At 37.7% G+C, this 11,996-nt stretch overlaps 1 pseudogene; it reads right to left on the bottom strand.

Moving 5' to 3' along the window:
* Nucleotides 1-9,843: 9,843 nt before the first annotated feature.
* On the bottom strand, nucleotides 9,844-10,859 carry LOC129471223 (aldo-keto reductase family 1 member B1-like; annotated as a pseudogene).
* Between the last annotated feature and the right edge of the window lie 1,137 nt (nucleotides 10,860-11,996).

The following is an 11,996-nucleotide window of genomic DNA, read 5'->3' on the forward strand; positions in this document are numbered from 1 at the left end:
GAGTATAAAAGAAAACCAGAGAAGGATGTTCACATCTGAAGAAGTCTTTACAGTTTAAATAGCCATTCATCAAGCAGAAAGCACATAGAGGAAAGGAATTTCTTGCAGAGACACATAGAGGAAAGAAATTTCTTGCAGCGAGAGCCACAGAATTATGTTAGGATGGGCAAAGTTATACTGTACTAACAAATGACCACAAAAGTTCAGTGGCTTAAAACTAATACGTATTTTTTGATAATGATAAAGATTGGTCTCAGCTTTGCAAGGGCTCAAACTTCTTGAAGCTAGCAGCATTTCCACCATCTAGAGCATCATCAGTCACTGCGGCAGGAAAAGGCGCCATGGTTACACCAACGCTGGCTCTTACTTTTCCCCAGAATCACATGCATCACTTTTGCTCATATTTTCTTAGTCAAAACAAGTCCCATGAACACGTCTTAATTCAAGAAGATGGGAAAGTGTAATTTTACCATGTATCTTAAGGAGCCAGCAGGGGATATTCGTAAGCCCTAATGTCAACCACAGTTATTGAGGACTCAGAGGCAAGAATGCAGGAGTAGCCAGAAGCCAGGTGACTGGAGCTTGTAGAAGAGGAAAAATAAGTGTACTGTGCTCTACCTGTATGAAGCTATCAAATGTGCTTAAAGAGGAGCCATCCAATTGAAGGATTGCCATGATGATACTGAAGAGAATAGATTAGAACAGGAAAAAGTATTGTTGTTCCCAGAGTGAAAATGTATATTATGGGTAAAAATTTGGAATGTGATGATAAGGTCAAGGAAAGAGTCAAGAATGTTACACAAATCTATTCATGTGATAAAGTGACATAGACGTATACATACACACACACAAACGCGCAGGTAAAAACTGATGAAATCTGAATAAGATCTTTATGTTGTCCCAATGTCCATTTTCTGGTTTTGATATTATGTAAAATGGGACTTCAGGAAACTGAGGAAAGAGTACATGAGGCCTCCCTGTACTCTTATTTCATTTTCTGTGAGCCTATAATTATTTAAAAATAAAATAAAATGATCTCAATATTTTAGAGGGTTTTTAAAAACTAGAACTAATAATTAGCATTTGCATAGTGCTAGGTAATTTGTCATCACTTTCACAGACATCATCTTACCCGTATAACAACTCTCAGGTATTTGACAGATGTAGTAATTGTTGGAATTATTGCCTTTATAAAAAAAGTCTTCTGTTGTCCTATTAAACACCATATAAGAACAAAAGTAATGGAAGTATAATGTAAGAGGAGCTTTTAAAATCTATCTCCCTTTGACATATTTTCAAACAGAATATTGTTCCTAGATGACTCACACTCCTGACATCTAAAATGAAGTGTGATGAAGCCATATATTTTTTAGGTAATGTACATCATAACACTGTCACATGATGAACGTGAAAATGAAATGTTTCCTAGTTGACCACAGCAACAGTAATCTAACATCCAAATAAAGAAGGCCTAATGCCCTTTCCTCTTTTCTTTTCTCAAAACATATAGTGGAAAATGTGTGGGTCTTGAAAATCTAATTAGAGTATTTATTACATGGCAAATTATTACCAGCTACTGCCAATGACAAATTTGAATCAATACTCATTCTCTGAGGCCAGGCACAGTGGCTCATGCCCATAATACCAGCACTTTGGGAGGCTGAGGTGGGTGGATCCCTTGATACCAGGAGTTCAAGACAAGACTAGGTAAGATAGGGTGACCCCGTCTCTACCAAAAAAAAAAAAAAAAAAAGAAGAAGAAGAAGAAAGAAGAAGCTAAAAAATTATTCAGGCATAGTGGCATGCCTGTGGTGCCAGCTACTGGGGAGATTGAGGTGGTAGGATGGCTTGAACCCTGGAAGTCAAACCTGCAGTGAGCTATGGTCATGCCACTGCACTCCAGCATGTGCCACAGAACAAAACCCTATCTCAAAGAAATATTGATTCTTTCTTTATGTAAAAATTTAAGTTTTGGTCCACCATGAGGTTTTTTGTATTAATTTTGATATTTTTAAAAAAGATTACATTGAAACATTATTTATCTTGATTACTGATAATTTGGTTCTTCCCTTAAGCTTTGTGCCCAAAGCAAGTGCCTCATCTGCCTCTCTCTGAGTAGAAAAATAGATGACTCTTCATGACAGTGAGGGAAGTTGTTTACCTGCAGATAAGCACCAAATATCATTTTGCTGCTAGCCTCACCCTGGGCATCATGCCTGACTCTATATCTTAATATCAAAATGGTTTTCCATGTTATCAGAGAAAATAAATCAGCTAATCTGTGGTTAACAACAGATCTTCTCTACAAATTATGTAATGATTTTCCCTCAGGAATTTTATAAGCAGGTTATTTGACATGACATACAGATTTCTTTTTGAAATATTCTGTCTGCATACACGGAAACACAAATTTTCATTGTTTTCAAAATCATTTGGTTTTGGCCTTACTTTGCAGGACTATGGATTTTGTTTTGGTTTACTTGTTTACTTTCTTTCTTTTTAAGCTGTTGAACACCTGCCAAATCTGAGGAGATGTGTATCTAAGCCAATTGTTAGCTTTTAGATTTATCACAGTTTCCAATGGCAAGCTAAAGTTAATGAGTTAATAAATAAAAATTCATCAACATATACATATCATGCCATTGACAAGAAGGTATCATTTTTCTTGTAAGTTAATGTTCAGAAGTTTTATTGTATACATGGCCGAATTTTGTATAAAAAGGGAGATATTATCAAACTCAAGTACCCTTCCATTTTTCTCAATTTTCTCATTTTTAAAATGAAGGGAGAAATTAATATGAAAATCTTATTAATTTATTTCTACAAAGACCTCATGGAAAGTTCTTGGGCAAAACTCTTAAAATCCATATCAGATTGCTGTCCTGTGATAAATTCCATGAGCTTACATCACTCTTGGATGAAAGAGTGTATTTTTGATATCCCATTGTTTAATGTAATTGTTCATCATCACACTTATACCTAAGAATCTGAATTCCAGCCAGTTTCTTACATCATTGTTGGTCTTGGGTTTTGAGTGATTTTTCATTTTATCTCATATAAAGGGTAATTAACTTGCTATTTTTCTGAGCTTAGATGAAAATAATTTAAGGGAAAACTATGGGTTAGCATTCCAAAGAATCTAAGCTCATTAAAGAAGTGACCAGGGTCTGAGAAATAAATATACATATATAAATATATATAAGAAATATAAATATATATGAAATATATATAAATATATATATTTATATAAAATATATGTGTATATATAATTTATATATAACTTATATGTATATAACTTAATACCAAGATTACATCAAAAGGAATTTGAAAGGTTCTGTTTGCTTCACATTTTATTAAACTCTATATTCATTTCTTGAATATCTTTATTTACAAAGTTATGTCTAAATAAAAGAGAGACTCAAAATTGGTTAAGGAATGAAAACTTAAAAACAATTCTAAGAAATGCTCTTAGGATCAGAACAATTAACCTGGAGAAGAGTAAACAGAAATCTAACTTCAAACAGGGGGACAGGAGCATTTATACACAGCATCCTTTACTGGGAAATACTCAAATGGAAGTAATTCTTAGGTGCATTATGAGGGACTAAATTGGATAAAACAATAAACTTTTTTTCTTGAAAGGAATAGATGTTATATATTTTCTTATTTTTTTCTAGAAGAATTTTTAAAGTTATAGAATCACTTGCCTAAAATAGCTTAAATTTGGTTCTATACGAAGACCAATCAGTAGATATATTGAAGTCATCTTTAGAACTTTGAGTTCCTGAAAGTAAAAAATTCATCTCCCAAGCTCTTTAACCTGATGTATAGCTACAGCAAACTCTAAAAAAAGAAAACTCTAGATATCATTTTCTTTAATAGTGTTCAATGATAAAAATCAGGACATAATATGTCCCAAATAATGACTTTTAATCCCTCTAGGAAGCAACTCATTTTTTCTGTTTTAAACATTATAATTTCAATTTTGAAATATATTTCTGGTTCTGAACATAATTCTAACTATATTTTTAGAACTTTATTAGGACATGGAATGTTCTTCCATTTGTTTGTATCCTCTTTTATTTCATTGAGCAGTGGTTTGTAGTTCTCCTTGAAGAGGTCCTTCACATCCCTTGTAGGTTGGATTCCTAGGTATTTTATTCTCTTTGAAGCAATTGTGAATGGGAGTTCACTCATGATTTGGCTCTCTGTTTGTCTGTGATTGGTGTACAAGAATGCTTGTGATTTTTGTACATTGATTTTGTATCCTGAGACTTTGCTGAAGTTGCTAATCCCCTTAAGGAGATTTTGGGCTGAGACAATGGGGTTTTCTAGATATACAATCATGTCATCTGCAAAGAGGGACAATTTGACTTCCTCTTTTCACAGTTGGAAGAATCAATATCGTGAAAATGGCCATACTGCCCAAGGTAATTTATAGATTCAACGCCATCCCAATCAAGCTACCAATGACTTTCTTCACAGAATTGGAAAAAACTACTTTAAAGTTCATATGGAACCAAAAAAGAACCCGCATCGCCAAGTCAATCCTAAGCCAAAAGAACAAAGCTGGAGGCATCACGCTACCTGACTTCAAACTATACTACAAGGCTACAGTAACCAAAACAGCATGGTACTGGTACCACAACAGAGACATAGATCAATGGAACAGAACAGAGCCCTCAGAAATGATGCCGCATATCTACAACTATCTGATCTTTGACAAACCTGACAAAAACAAGCAATGGGGAAAGGATTCCCTATTTAATAAATGGTGCTGGGAAAACTGGCTAGCCATATGTAGAAAGCTGAAACTGGATCCCTTCCTTACAACTTATACAAAAATTAATTCAAGATGGATTAAAGACTTACATGTTAGACCTAAAACCATTAAAATCCTACAAGAAAGCCTAGGCAATACCATTCAGGACATAGGCGTGGGCAAGGACTTCATGTCTAAAACACCAAAAGCAATGGCAACAAAAGCCAACATTGACAAATGGGATCTAATTAAACTAAAGAGCTTCTGCACAGCAAAAGAAACTACCATCAGAGTGAACAGGCAACCTACAGAATGGGAGAAAATTTTTGCAATCTACTCATCTGACAAAGGGCTAATATCCAGAATCTACAATGAACTCAAACAAATTTACAAGAAAAAGCAAACAACCCCATCAAAAAGTGGGCAAAGGACATGAACAGACACTTCTCAAAAGAAGACATTTATGCAGCCAAAAAACACATGAAGAAATGCTCATCATCACTGGCCATCAGAGAAATGCAAATCAAAACCACAGTGAGATACCATCTCATACCAGTTAGAATGGCCATCATTAAAAAATCAGGAAACAACAGGTGCTGGAGAGGATGTGGAGAAATAGGAACACTTTTACACTGTTGGTGGGACTGTAAACTAGTTCAACCATTGTGGAAGTCAGTGTGGCGATTCCTCAGGGATCTAGAACTAGAAATACCATTTGACCCAGCCATCCCATTACTGGGTATATACCCAAAGGACTATAAATCATGCTGCTATAAAGACACATGCACACGTATGTTTATTGCGGCACTATTCACAATAGCAAAGAGTTGGAACTAACCCAAATGTCCAACAACGATAGATTGGATTAAGAAAATGTGGCACATATACACCATGGAATACTATGCAGCCATAAAAAAGGATGAGTTCATGTCCTTTGTAGGGACATGGATGAAACTGGAAACCATCATTCTCAGTAAACTATCGTAAGGACAAAAAACCAAACACCGCATGTTCTCACTCATAGGTGGGAATTGAACAATGAGAACTCATGGACACAGGAAGGGGAACATCACACTCCGGGGACTGTTGTGGGGTTGGGGGATGGGGGAGGGATAGCATTAGGAGATATACCTAATGCTAAATGACGAGTTAATGGGTGCAGGAAATCAACATGGCACATGGATACATATGTAACAAACCTGCACATTGTGCACATGTACCCTAAAACCTAAAGTATAATAAAAAAATAAATAAATAAATAAAAATAAAATTTAAAAAAAAAAGCTTTGTTAGGACAAAAATTAAAAAACAAAAAATATCATTAAATAATACAGTTTTTCTGTAGTGGTATGATACTGGTTCCTTAGCTTGAAACATATAAGTGTTCCAGAATATATTAAAATATTCAAAATTCTGTTCCTTCACTATCACTGAAGACCCTCATTACTCTACCTTATGGGTAAAATAGCTCCAAGTACTAAGAAAGGACTCTGTGTTTAAGCCTGCCTAAAATTCAAGGGATCCAAAAGTCTCATGAGAGATTTGACAAAGTGAAGCCTTAGTGAAAATGTTTGAGTTTTTCCTATTCTTAAAGAATCCAAAGGGTTTTTTTGAACTGACTGTCACTCTTGCAATTGGTGTAGCAAACTGCATTGATCTTCTGTTGGTGTATATTCACTCATTACATTTAGTGTAGTTTTTTAATGTTGCCGATCTAGATTTAAATTAAACTTTTCATGCTGGAGTGCATGTGTCCTGGTTCTGAATCGCTCCTGTTCTTGTTGCTATAGTGACCAACAGACATCAGGAGGAAAGTGGAAAAGAGGAATCTTCTTTTAAGCAGGCATGTCCATCTGACACCCCTGCAAGCAGTAGTTCTCTTTACTTCTGTACCTTTTAAGGTTAATGTAGCAAAAGGAGTTATCCTATTTTGCGGGTTCAGCTTTTATTCTCAGAACTCTTAAAAAGTGTATTTTGGGTTAATACTAAAGTAATGATGGTAACAATGCCAGAATTTAAGAGAAAAGGAAAGATTATTTTTATTCTGGAGTACAGTGGTCCCATTGTCTTAGAAAAGTATTTCATGGTTTTCACTATTTTCATTTCAGTTTTTCAAGCAGAAGTTCCCAACCAGGAACACATTTGCACCCCGGGGGACCCTTGGCAATGTCTGAGATTTTGGTTGTCACAAAGAGAGGGTGCTGCTGCTGGCATCTAGTGCGTAGAAGCTACGGATGCTGCTAAACAGGCTACAATGCATAAGACAGTCCCCTGCAATAAGAAATTATCTGACTCAAAATATTAATAGTACTGCGACTGTGAAACCCTACTTTAAAGCAATGGTGGCACATTTTAAAACTACACTGCGAATCTCTTAGGATGACAAGTTGACAGTCCTGAATAAGGGCTGATATTCTAATTCTTGGAATGGGGTGGGCAGAAAAAAAGACAAGATATGTAGACATCCGTTTAGTACATTACTCTTCACATCCATAAGCCATGGAAAGAAAGAATTTCCACAGGAAAATATTTGAGTGTTTCTCAACCATTTATTTGATCAATCCTATTTCTATTGTGCAATTGTACAAAACTTTTCTCATTTTCACTTGTCTTAAAAAATACAAGACTGAGAAGTAGATAAGAGTTCAGTCTTAGTCATGTGACAATTTCTTGGGGTCTGTGCTGGGTTTCTGGGAGCTGCTGTTTATGACGATAAAGAGCAGTATCGGTTGAGTCTTGGGAACCCACCTTGAAGCCTCGATGCACATTTTCCTGGATGTATTACATTTTGGAAAATAGAGTTTAGGTCCACAGAAAGTTGATTTTCTTTGTTCAAGTCACTTAAAAACCCTGAGTATAAGTAATTTTATATCAACAATAGATGAATAAGGGGGAGCATACAAGTAAGTGGGCTCCGGGCTATGCTCAAAAGAGATGGATTTCACATTCAACAAGATAAATGAAACACTTAGCAAGGCTGACCACAGTGTGCCTATTCCACCACTTACCTCAGCCCTCGGCTTTCCTCTTCATGGACTGTGGTACTTCAAGAATTTACGATAGGGAATGTCAAACATTTCTTCTTTCTTAAAATTGAGTTGGTACAACATAGATGGGTTGTAAGTCTCTGCTGCAGGGTAAACACAAAGATGAAAAGATAATTCTCTAAGCTCATTTCTCCTAGACTTCTCAAAGGAAACTGTTATATTATGTATCGGTCTTAAAGGCAAATGATGCAGGATCTCTTCTAGAGTAGTATTTTTGTCTCCGTATCCATTCTCCCTTTTCTGACATCAATCCTTTGATTATCCTTTGGGGCATCATTACCCTCACCTCTTCTCAGTTTATGTGATTTAAACTGAGTTGGCCCTATCTCCAACTCCACAGGATAAGCACAGACTCAAGATCTTGCCGAGAAGTATCTCCTTGGTTATAAATCTGATTCAGTGACAGGCAATGAAAACACGATCAGGCAATGAGATATATATTTGAAGTTTATTGGACATAATTGACAATTGTGGGGTACAAACAACTAAAAATTAAGGCAGTAAGGAGAAAAAGCAGAGTCTGGAGAAAGAGAAAGACTAACTCTGACATAATTTGAGCAACTGGATCCAGCAGCACCTGAAGTCGGATACCCATGGATAGTTTAGTTATATGCACCAATAAATTCATCTTCTTTTCTGTTTAAGCCAGTTTGACTTCATTTTCTGCTTTTCAAAACCAAAAGTGCTGAAAATGTAGTAAGGGGGAAAAATAGAAATGTGAAATAGCTGAAAATCAGATGATATTTGTGTCTTAGCAAATAATGTGCGTATTCCTTTTATCTTTCCTTTAATATGTAAACTTAATTTTAAAGAGATATTTCAGCCAATTTAGCCAATTTGTTTCTTGTCTGACACTCTTTTTTTCTCCTGATGGATGTGTTACATTTTAGAAGATTGACTCTGGTTCCACAGAGACTTGATTTTCTTTGTTCTTAGTATCACAGAATAGCCTCCCAATGAATAAAAGAAAATTTTAGTTCACTGTTATCTATAGTGTAGTGAAAATGATTGACTTGCTAAACACCAGCCATGAGACCAGTCAATCTTGTTGATTCAACAAAAGTATCACCTGCCATCAAGAAATCTTTTCAGCTCCTGAAGCTAACTTGCAAAATATTTATAATAATCATGCCTGAAAATGTTGAGCACAGTTAAGATTCTTTATCTCCTTTATTGAGTAATGATTTGAGAAATAAGAGAGAAGAAGTATTCAATCAGAAAAGCAATCTTGAACTGTAAAGCTATTTAAAAAGAAATAATTGTTTTATCTCTGAGTGGTAAGACTCAGCAAACTTTCTTGACTAAATGACTCTTTGTCAGTTATGGATCTATTGCAAATTAAAATTAGCATCATCAGAATTTGGGAAATTTAAGCATTAATTATACAACAGAATACATTGAGATTTTTTTTTTTCACCAAAGCACTTTTTATTTGAGGCAAAGAGACGTCTTGCTGAAGGGATTACAGTTTCAAGCAGTCAAAACTCAACCGTTGGCCAGGTGCAGGGGCTCATGCCTGTAATCCCAACACTTGAGAGGCTGAGGTAGTAGGATCACAAGGTCAGGAAATGGAGACCATCCTGGCTAACACAGTGAAACCCCGTCTCTACTAAAGATACAAAAAATTAGCCGGGCATGGTGGCAGGTGCCTGTGGTCCCAGCTACTCGGGAGGCTGAAGCAGGAGAATGGCATGAACCTGGGAGGCAGAGCTTGCAGTGAGCCAAGATCATGCCACTGCACTCCAGCCTGGGCGACAGAACAAGACTCCATCTCAAAAAAACATAAAAAAACAAACAAAAAAAACCCTTAACTGTTAGTGGCACTATTTTGACCTGGTATATTTTGCTTCCCTTTGGTCAGAAAAGGGTATTCAGGTTATACTTTCCCAAGCGGGGCAAAAAGAACAAAGCAAACTAGAAGTGACTTCTATGCTCCTGACACTGCTCTTCACATCCAACATCAACTTAGACAAGCCGTTGCTGGCCGCTCTACAGGTTGCTGTCCCACTGCTGAGTGACACAGGCCAGGCCATACTACATTTGCAAGAAAAAAATGAGATAGGAAACACAGGTATAGGTCACTTGGGGATGAGCAGGCATCCACAGCTTCAAAACTTCATGGAAGGGGTAGTCCTTGTGGGAGGCACAGCTCACCAAGGCACAGACCCTCCAGTTCCTGTTGTAGCTGAGTAAGGTGGTCATATCCTGGCTGCTCAGTTCAAAGTCAAAAATCTTAAAGTTCTGAGCGATGCATTCTGGTGTCATAGACTTGGGGATCACCTCCAAGTTCCTCTGCCTGGGGGAACTGGATCAGAATCTGGGCTGTGGTTTTATTGTGCTTGGCTGTGATCACCTTGATCCTGGGATCCTCCAGGATGGAAGGGGCCTCAGGCTTGGCCCAGGGTCTGTCAGGAGAGCCAAGGGGGCTATAGGTGGTCACCAAGATGCCTTTGGACTGGCAGTACTGGATTAACTTCTCCTGAGTGAGGTACAGGTGTCACTCAATCTAGTTAACTGCTGGCTTATACCTTAAGCTGGGTTTCTTTAAGATCCTCTCCACCTGGAGATGATTACAGTTGGAGATGCCAATAGCTTTCACCAGCCCTTCATCTAACAGCTCTACCATGGCTGCCCATGTGTTCACAATGTTGGTGTCATTGGGAACCACGTTGTCTGACTCATCCAATGGGAAAAATTCTTTTCCAGGCTTAAAGCTGGTCAGCCAGTGAATAAGGTGGAGGTCCAGGTAGTCCAGCTTCAGGTTGCGGAGCGTCTTCTGGCAGTCTCCTTTCACCAGGACCTTCTTATGGTATGTGCACCACAGCTTGCTGATGAGTCTTATGCTTCACCACCTGCTCCCTAAGCTGCTCCTGAATGGCCACCCCCACCTCATTCTCATTCTGGTACACGTAGGCGCAGTTGACATGGCAGTACCTGATATTGATTGCCACCTTCACAGTCTTGGTTACCTAGCCCGGAGGGGACTTCCAGGTGCCAAGCCCCAGGATGGACATCTTGGTGCTGTTGGTGAGGACAAGGTGGCTCGCCATGGCTGCCACACTCCCCAGACCCCTGCCCGGAACCATACATTGAAGTTTTTAATATCTAAGTTATCAGGAAAACCCAAGTGGTAATTAGTAATGCAAAGTTTGGGGAAAGTTTTCATTCGAATACAAATATTGTTACTGTTATCTTTAAGTCATGGTTCCTCAAAATTGGCTGCATATTGGAACCACTTGGGTTTTAAAAATACTGATAATTGAGATACCTCATATAGAGTACTGCCTGCTTTAGGGATGTGTAAAAACCTCTCCAGGTGATTCTAATGTGCAAAGTTTGAGAATAATTGATTTAAGTCAATTCTACCATTTTAATATTCATATAAATCACCTGGGGCTGTTGTTAAACTCAGTTTCTGATTCAGTGGGCCTAGAATGCAGTCTAAGGTTCTGCATTTCTAACTCTGCTGTTGCTGGTGTGGGTACCACATTTGGAGTAGCAGGGATCTAAGGAATTGGTTGCGTTTTTGAGTAAATGGTTATAGTAGAATTTTCTAGTGTGCACCCACTGCCTGTCTTAAGACTGGAAATCTCTTGTGATGAGGAGGTTTGTGGTCACTGAACTTGACCTGTAGAGGACATTCTATTATAATGAAGACTTGTTGAGAATTGCTATTCTTGTTGATGGTACTACCTTTGCAAAGGATGCAGGAAAGGAGAATTGGGGTGCTACTAAGCTTTCTGATTTCACACCCTCTGGCTCTGTTCAAAGGGGTGCTTGGCAAAATGGCAAAGCTTGACTTTTATACCTTCTCCCATACTTTGCCCTTCTCCTCTCCTCCTGGCCTACTAGCCAAGCCAGCCACCTTCCTGAAGCCAGTTTCTCTACTTTACTAAAGAAAATACGGTTTTGAAGATCTTACTCCCTCCAGTTGCACCCTAGTGGGAGACTCTTAATTGATTCCAGGTTGGCAGCCCTCTTTGTGGATAATTCAGGAATGTTATGAACTTCCATTTGAAAGTAGGGATGAAATCTCCTTTCCTTTGCCTTGTGTTCAGTGTTCTGCTGACTCACTGCTTCCCAAAAGAACATCCTTTTCTGAAATAAGATGTAGTTGCAAATATATTATAGTTTGTGATATATTAGCACCCACACCTTATTATTATAGCCCATGAGCTAAGGTGCTA

The sequence above is a fragment of the Symphalangus syndactylus genome, chromosome 21 (genome assembly GCF_028878055.3).
Source record: "Symphalangus syndactylus isolate Jambi chromosome 21, NHGRI_mSymSyn1-v2.1_pri, whole genome shotgun sequence".
Lineage (NCBI taxonomy): Eukaryota > Metazoa > Chordata > Mammalia > Primates > Hylobatidae > Symphalangus > Symphalangus syndactylus.